The sequence below is a fragment of the Macaca mulatta genome, chromosome 10 (assembly GCF_049350105.2).
Source record: "Macaca mulatta isolate MMU2019108-1 chromosome 10, T2T-MMU8v2.0, whole genome shotgun sequence".
Taxonomy (NCBI): domain Eukaryota; kingdom Metazoa; phylum Chordata; class Mammalia; order Primates; family Cercopithecidae; genus Macaca; species Macaca mulatta.
In genome coordinates this window covers 41,422,501-41,430,335 of record NC_133415.1, presented here as the reverse complement: position 1 = coordinate 41,430,335, position 7,835 = coordinate 41,422,501, and positions in this window count along the sequence as shown.

The window sequence follows — 7,835 nt, the reverse complement described above, 5'->3', positions numbered from 1 at the left end:
TTCTTTCTTTCTTTCTTTCTTTCTTCTTTTTTTATTTTTTTATTTTTTTGAGACGGAGTCTTGCTCTGTCACCCAGGCTGGAGTGCAGTGGCGCGATCGCAGCTCCCTGCAACCTCCGCCTCCCGGGTTCACACCATTCTCCGGCCTCAACCTCCCGAGTAGCTGGGACTACAGGCGCCGGCCACTACACCCAGATAATTCGTTTGTTTTTTTTGGAGAGACGGGGTTTCACCATGTTAGCCAGGATGGTCTCGATCTCCTGACCTGGCGATCCGCCCGCCTCAGCCTCCCAAAGTACTAGGATGACAGACGTGAGCCACTGCGTTCAGTCTACAGTGCCGTATCTCAGAAATCACTCACAGGAACAGACACTTACAGGTCATGTGTAGAGTTTCTTTTTTTGTTTTGTTTTGTTTTGTTTTGTTTTGTTCCGTTTTGTTTTGTTTTGCACGAGGAGGTGGCGGGATGGAGTTTCGCTCTTGCGTCCCAGGATGGAGTGAAATGGCAGAGGGGACTCAGGGAGTCAACCTATGGCAGAGATGGCACGTCATTCAGAGCGTAACGTCCACAGCGAAAGGTGGTAGGGCCGGCACTTTTAAAGGCTGAAATCCCGGCGGCTCAGGCCTGTCGTCCTCGCACTTTGGGAGGCCCAGGAGAACGGATCACTTGAGGTCAGGAGTTCGAGACCAGTGCGGCCAACATGGAGAAACCCCGTCTCTACTCAAAATACAAAAATTAGCCGGATGTGGTGGTGTGCGCCTGTAATCCCAGCCACTGAAGAAGAATCACTGGAATCCGGGAGGCAGAGGTTGCAGTGAGCCGAGGGAGTGCCACTGCACCCCCGCCTGGGTGACAGACTGAGAGAGACTCAGTCCCTCCCTACCAAAAAAGAAAGAAAGAAAGAAAGAAAGAAAGAAAGAAAGAAAGAAAGAAAGAAAGAAAAAAAAAAAAAAAAAAGAAAAAAGAAAAAAAAAACACAGGGACCGCCACCGGGCGCAGTGGCTCACACATGTAATCCCAGCACTTTGGGAGGCCGAGGTGGGCGGATCACCTGAGGTCAGGAGTTCAAGAGCAGCCTGGCCCACATGGTGAAACTCCGTCTCTACTAACATAGAAACATCTTCGGAGCATGATGGTGGGTGCCTGTAATCCCAGCTGCTCAGGAGGCTGAGACGGGAGAATCGCTTGAACCTGGGAGACGGTGGTTGCAGTGAGCCGAATCGCACCACCGCACTCCAGGCTGGGTGGCTGAGTGAGACTCTGTCTTAAAACAACAACAACAACAGCAGCAAAAAAAAAATAGCAAACGCACAAAAAAAGAACAGGCCAAAATACTCCATTGTCACTGAACGTTCCGCCACCAGACCGGAAACCCCCTGACTCAGGTCAAGGAGGTGGTGTTTCCTTCTCTCTGTCTCTGTCTCTGTCTCTCTCTCTCTCTCTCTCTCTCTCTCTCTCTCTCTCTCTCTCCCTCCCCCCCCCCAACTTTTATGTCTTGTTCAAGCAGACATGTGCAAGATTGTTACACAAGTAAACTTCTGACTGGGGGGTTCAGTGTGCAGATGATTTCATCACCCGGATAACTCAGCGCAGTACCCGACAGTTTTCGTGGTTTGGTTTTTTGTTTTGTTTTGTTTTGTTTTGTTTTTCCCTGAAGATGTCTCTCCTTCCACACCTCCTCCCTCAAGTAGGCTCCCGCCTCCCTGGTCCCCCTCGTTCTGCCCACGAGTTCTCATTATTTAGTTCCCAGTTATAGATGAGAACACGCGGTCTTTAGCTGATCGTTGCTTTCATCTTCGGCGGTGGCGGTGAAAGAGGCATGACACGAAATCGACCCTTAGGACGCTCCCCTCCGTCCACACCCCACACCCCCTCCCCACACACACCCTCATTCCTGCCCCCCCTCCTCAAACCCAAGACAGGAAGAAAGGCAGATATTAAAGTCAGAGGTCAGCCTCCAAGACGGTGGAGGCAAGGGATCTGAAAGGGTGAGCAAGCGATAGGGGTCGGGGGATGTCGTGGCCGAGCTAGCAAAAATAGGGGACCGACTTTCCAGCCCCAGCACACCCCCAATCCTCAACCGCAGCTAGCCTCTGGGTGGGGTTGCGCCTGTAAAAGCTTCTGAATGGAGAGAAGCCCAAGGCTATGGAAGGCATCAGCTCCAAGTCCGGGAAGGGAACAGGGCTTTGTGCATTGGAATGGGGCTTTAGAAGGCGGTGCTGCGGTTTCCAAAGCGACACGCCTCGCCTCGCCTCGCCTCGCCTCGCCCCGCCCCGCCTCGCCCAGAGCGAAACTCCGTCTCAAAAAAATAATAATAATTTTAAGATAATAATAATACTAAAAAATAAATAAATAAATAAATAAATAAATAAGAAATAAATAGTTAGTACAGCGGTCGTGGTCGTGAATCATTCCCCGGAGTCCAGGCGCAGTGGCTCACGCCCGTCACGCGAGCACTTTGGGACGCCGGGGCAGAAGGGTTGCAACAACATGATGAGACCCTGTCTGTGCAAAAACAGTTGAAAAGGAAGGCCGGGCGCGGCGGCTGACGCCTGCCGTCCCAGCACTTTGGGAGGCCGGGGAGGGAGAATCACCTGAGGTCGGGAGTTGGAGACCAGCCTGACCAACATGGAGAAGCCCCGTCTCTAGTAAAAATACAAAATCAACCAGACGTGGTGGTGCATACCTGCAACCCGAGCTACTACTCGGGAGGCAGACTCAGGAGAATCTCTTGAACCCGGGAGGCAGAAGTTGCGGTGAGCCGAGATCCGCGCCATTGCACTCCAGTCTGGGCAACAAGAGCGAAACTCTGTCTCGGGAAAAAGAAAAATAAAACAATAAAAATTGAAAATCATCTGGGCACAGTGGCGCATGCCCCGTGGTCCCAGGCACTACACTCTGGAGGCTGAGGTGGAAGGATCGCTTGAGTCCAGGAGCGTCCACACTGCAGTGAGTTTGGTTTTGATGGCACCACTGCCAGGGTGACAGAGTGAGACGCCGTCTGTAAATCAGTCAAGCAATCAATCAGATCACTGCAAGGAGCTCTCTATGTCTTACTTTCAATAGGTGTCTCTTCAGGCCAAGCAGGCATGGTGCCTCACGCCAGTAATCCCAGCACTTTGGGAGGCCGAGGTGGGATGAAAGAAGGAAGGAAGGAAGGAAGGAAGGAAGGAAGGAAGGAAGGAAGGAAGGAAGGAAGGACAGACAGAACAAAAAGTTTTACAACCCTTTTTTTCATAGTGTCAGGAATTTACAGATAATACAAGTAGTTTAGGTCAGGGGCCGATGTTATTAGTATTACTTTTTTTTTTTTTTTTTTAACTCCTACGGCCTGGTGGTGGTGCCAAGGTTGTCTGGCTATTTATCTGACTTTTGTTTGTTTCTAACGTTTTGCTTTCTCTCTTTCCTCCTGTCTTGTGAACTAGGCAAGGTGGGGGGAGGAGGGCAGCAGGAGCAGTAGAGGTCTCCTTCCTCATCCCCCACTTTGAGAATTTTCACTAATTAGTGGGCGGGTTCCCTTTCATTTTTACTTTTTGGGTCTTTTAGCGAGACAGAGTGATAGCGTTTTATGTAATACACTTGTGTGGAAGTTTTCTGACGAGCCATGGTAGCTACAAAACCTTTTATCATTGGAAGGAGCAAGTGTAATACACAGGGGCGCAGCAAGCAAGTAAGTTTCTTTTTTTTTTTTTTTTTTGAGACCGAGTCTCGCTCTGTCACCCAGGCTGGAGTGCTGTGGCCGGATCTCAGCTCACTGCAAGCTCCGCCTCCCGGGTTCACGCCATTCTCCTGCCTCAGCCTCCTGAGTAGCTGGGACTACAGGCGCCCGCCACCTCACCCGGCTAGTTTTTTTGTATTTTTTAGTAGAGACAGGGTTTCACCGTGTTAGCCAGGATGGTCTCGATCTCCTGACCTCGTGATCCGCCCGTCTCGGCCTCCCAAAGTGCTGGGATGACAGGCTTGAGCCACCGCGCCCGGCCAGCAAGTTTCTATTACAAGTAATACACTTACAGTGAGGGTTTTACATTTTCTACAGCTGGAAACTCTTTTCTAAATGAAGACCTAGGATCAAACCTGTGTTAAACCTGAACAGGCACATGTACTAACTTTGTCATGTCTTAAGCAGGTTAGTTTTTAACTGGGCCTTAAAACCTTTTTTTAGCAAGTAAAACAGTATTTTTTAATCAGAGAAGTTTTTACGAGCCCGACGCTTGAACTTGCGGCGTCTGTTTGGGGAAAGAGTTGGTTAAAGTCATGTTATCTTGAGGCATTAACCCTTCTGCTTCTCCAGGCCATTGGTCTCTTACGTTAGCCCTTCTATCAACATAACATGAAGAAACATCTAGGCTGCCAGCAATGTTTTCAGCCTACTGAGGAAATAGGTTTTTTTCTGTTTTTTTATTTTTATTTTTTAAATTTTTGGCTAAAGGAGGAGGTTCTGGTAACTTCTGGTTTATATGTTTAAAGAATGACTGAAAGACCTTGCGATCGTTGCTGGGCTGGACGGGTCTGGGTTTCCTAAGCAGTACGTGTACAGTGGGGACACCTTACATAGGTGTTTCTTCTAGCATGGTTATGGGTGGGGGGTGGGGTGGGGTGGTAACAACAACAAAGCAATGTATAGCATATTCATATCCAGCAAGGACGAAAGAGGTCCTCACCTGGGAAAAAGGTTGAATACAGCGACAGAACAATAGGAAAACAGTTAGTATTCTAGGAAAACTATCTGTCTTAAGATTTTTAACTACATTGACTTGCTTGATGAGTCCTCAAGCTTCGGCCGTGCATAGACTAGTCAGCTGCCGGTGTGTGACTAGAGCAGGGCTTGTGGTCCTCAGCAGCAGCTTGGAGCTTGGTCTCGTCTCAGGATCAGCCGGGCTGGATGATCTGCGCCCTGTTAGCCGGTCCACTTGTCCTGAGCTGTCGGTGTTAGCTGACTGTGGTGGATCCAAGACGCAACACCTGCAACTTTAACAGCAGTGGGAGTGGACAAGGTTACAGTATAGGGCTCATCCTATATGGGTTGTAGAAAAATTAGGTTTTACTTTAAACAGAGTCCCTAGATTTAAATGGGTGTCAGGCTTATAGGCATTATTTTTCTTTATTTAATTATGAACACTTCGTATGGCTATTTTGAAAGGCTGCATTTGCCTTTTAAAGGTTAATTTCTTTAGTTTCCGGAGGTCACCTTTTATTTGACCTACGATTTGCGGGTGGCCAACTGAACACAATCTTACAGGGCAGATACCTAGTTTGTTTGGTAGGGGTGCACCTGACTCGGAGGAGGACCGTAGGCAAAAACCTGATTTTATCTTAAGTGAATTTCCTGGCATATATCTATATATCTATCTATATCTATATCTATATCTGTATCTGTGTGTGTGTGTGTGTGTGTGTGTGTGTGTGTGTGTGTGTGTGTGTATATATATACATCTATCTATCTATCTATCTATCTATCTATCTATCTATATCTATATGGCAACCCTTTTTTTTTCGTTTTGTTTTTTGGTCGCCAGTAGCTGCTCGCTCGAGTGTCCAGTTCATGCGTTCCACCTTTTGTTGAACTTTGTGGCCGATAGGCTGCGTGTAACCTCTGTTGTATTGTTAACAGTCTTGTTAAATCTTGCACTATTCCAGCTACAGCTACAAATGCTGGCCTATTGTCTGACTTTAAAATCAGAGGTAGTCTTAAACCTGGGGATAATGTCTTTTAACAGTACTTTAGTCACTTCTTGTACTTTTTCTGTCCTGGTGGGGAAAACTGTAACTTACCCTGAAAAGGTGCAAACAAGCACTAGCCTCCAGCAGGGGGCAGTCCTGTAAAGTCTATAAGCAAGTTTTCACAAGGTATGGCTCTTTTTCCTGTTTCAGTTTCTTAGAGGAGGAGTTCCCCCCTCCCCCCATCCCCACCCCCACTCCGCCCCTTTGTCACTGTATCTAGTGGCTGAGCCTTCAGTGAGAAATTGGAATCCAGATACGGCAGAGTCTTGCTGTTTGTAACTTCTAATGTGACCATGGGCTCCTGGGAGCCTAATGAGAAGGTGCCTAGTCTGCCCTAGTCTTTACATTCTTCAGCTCCCGTCAGCCTGATCAGATGAGTGTCTGGTTCCTCCAAGGTGCAGCAGCCCTTGGCCGATGGCCTCTTTGTCTTGCGGCCTTGGCCATTTCCTGTATTGCCTTCTGAACATTTACCCTTCTAGAGTCTTTTTTTTTTTTTTCCATCTCGCACATTAATCTCTCTCTAGCCTTGTCCGGCTCTGGAATCCTTGCCTAACTTGACTTCGGTCATGTCTACATCCACGTCCGCGGCCTCTCACAATGCTGCTTCCCCCCCCCGCGTTCTCACGCTCCTACGGCCAGCTGGTGGGGCCCGAGAAACGGCACGGGCCCTGCCCCCGCCCACGCACTGCTGTCTGTCTCTCCTGTTTTCTTTTGATTCTCTATCTTTACACTTGCTTTTAGTCTTTCTTTTTCTTTTGCTCTTTTCCCTCTTTTCTAGAGTTTAACAGGCTCTTTTCTTTATACACTTGGAGGGTGAAACAGGCATACCGAGAGTCAGCGTAAATGTTTACAGTCTTACCCTCACCGAGTTCTAAGGCCCGGATTAAAGCAATGAGCCCAGCTTAACGACAGCGTCCAGGGTTACCACCGCATATTCTGCACATCTCTCCCCTCGTGGGTTGGTGAAGCTGTTCCCGTCCACGCATAGCTCCTAGTGTACTGATGCCCAAGGCTGGTCCCGGAGGTCAGATCTGCTAGAGTACACTGGAGTCCAACACCTCTACACAGTCATGCTCGACAGGGCTCTAGCTGTCGGGAGCAAGGCGGTGGGTTCAGGGTGTTCCCAGTTTAGTAGCTCAATGGTTGAAAAGGGCTGATAGATGAAAGTCTGTTGCCCACCCCCCTCCCCCCGGGATGTGGGCCTGGTCATTATAATAGACAGGTCCTCGTATCTCCCTGAGAGGCATTTACAGAGCTCGAGTAAGACCAGATCTGAGATGGCCCACTTGACTATCTCGACTTCTTTCCTTGGCCTCTGGAGGCTCCGATCCTTCCCTTCGAGGTGAGACCTGGGGCGTGTCAGCTCCTGAATCTCATTTCTGAGGGGGTTGTTGGCCTCGGTGAAGCGGGGTAGGCTGGGAAACATGGAGAAAGAATCTGTGTTATCTCTCGTGGCTCCCGTAAAAACTGGCTTCTCTTGCCGTTTCCTGGGACTCCCTTTTTAAAAAAACTCTGTGTCTGCCGGCGAAGCCGCTCTTACTTTTACTTTTGGCTATTTTGCACAAAGTTGTTAAACAGGGCTAAATTAACGCTGGCTTTGTCTATAATCTATTTCGCCGTGAGTCCATATAAAGGAATTTGATCTAGGTACACAGGCTGTCCTCCGACCCCGTCACCACCTGAACTACACGGCCAATTGTTCTCTGCCTGTAGTTCCTTCCGTGGGCCATCCAACAGCAGAAGAGGGCAATTCTAATTCACCCAGAGTTCGTGACCTCTAGGGGGTTAACTGAACTCTATAATCTCCTGCAAAACCTTTTGTAAGGTTCTGTAACATGCATTTTAGTAGGGTAAGTTGTGACGACTTGATGACTTTCCTTTTATTTTTCTTTTTGAAACGTTTTTAAGAGGGCTCCTAGCAGAGTGGGCTTACTTTGTGTCTGACCTATGTTTCTCTCGAGACGAAACAACATTCACCCTACGAGAAGGAAAGGGTAAAAGGTCACTCAGTCACGTAATTCACACTAAATCAAAATGAAAGCTAAAACCAAAGTGTCGTTAAGGGCACACCTGTTCGTCAAGCAATTTAAGCCAAACCAAAATCAGGAGCAAGA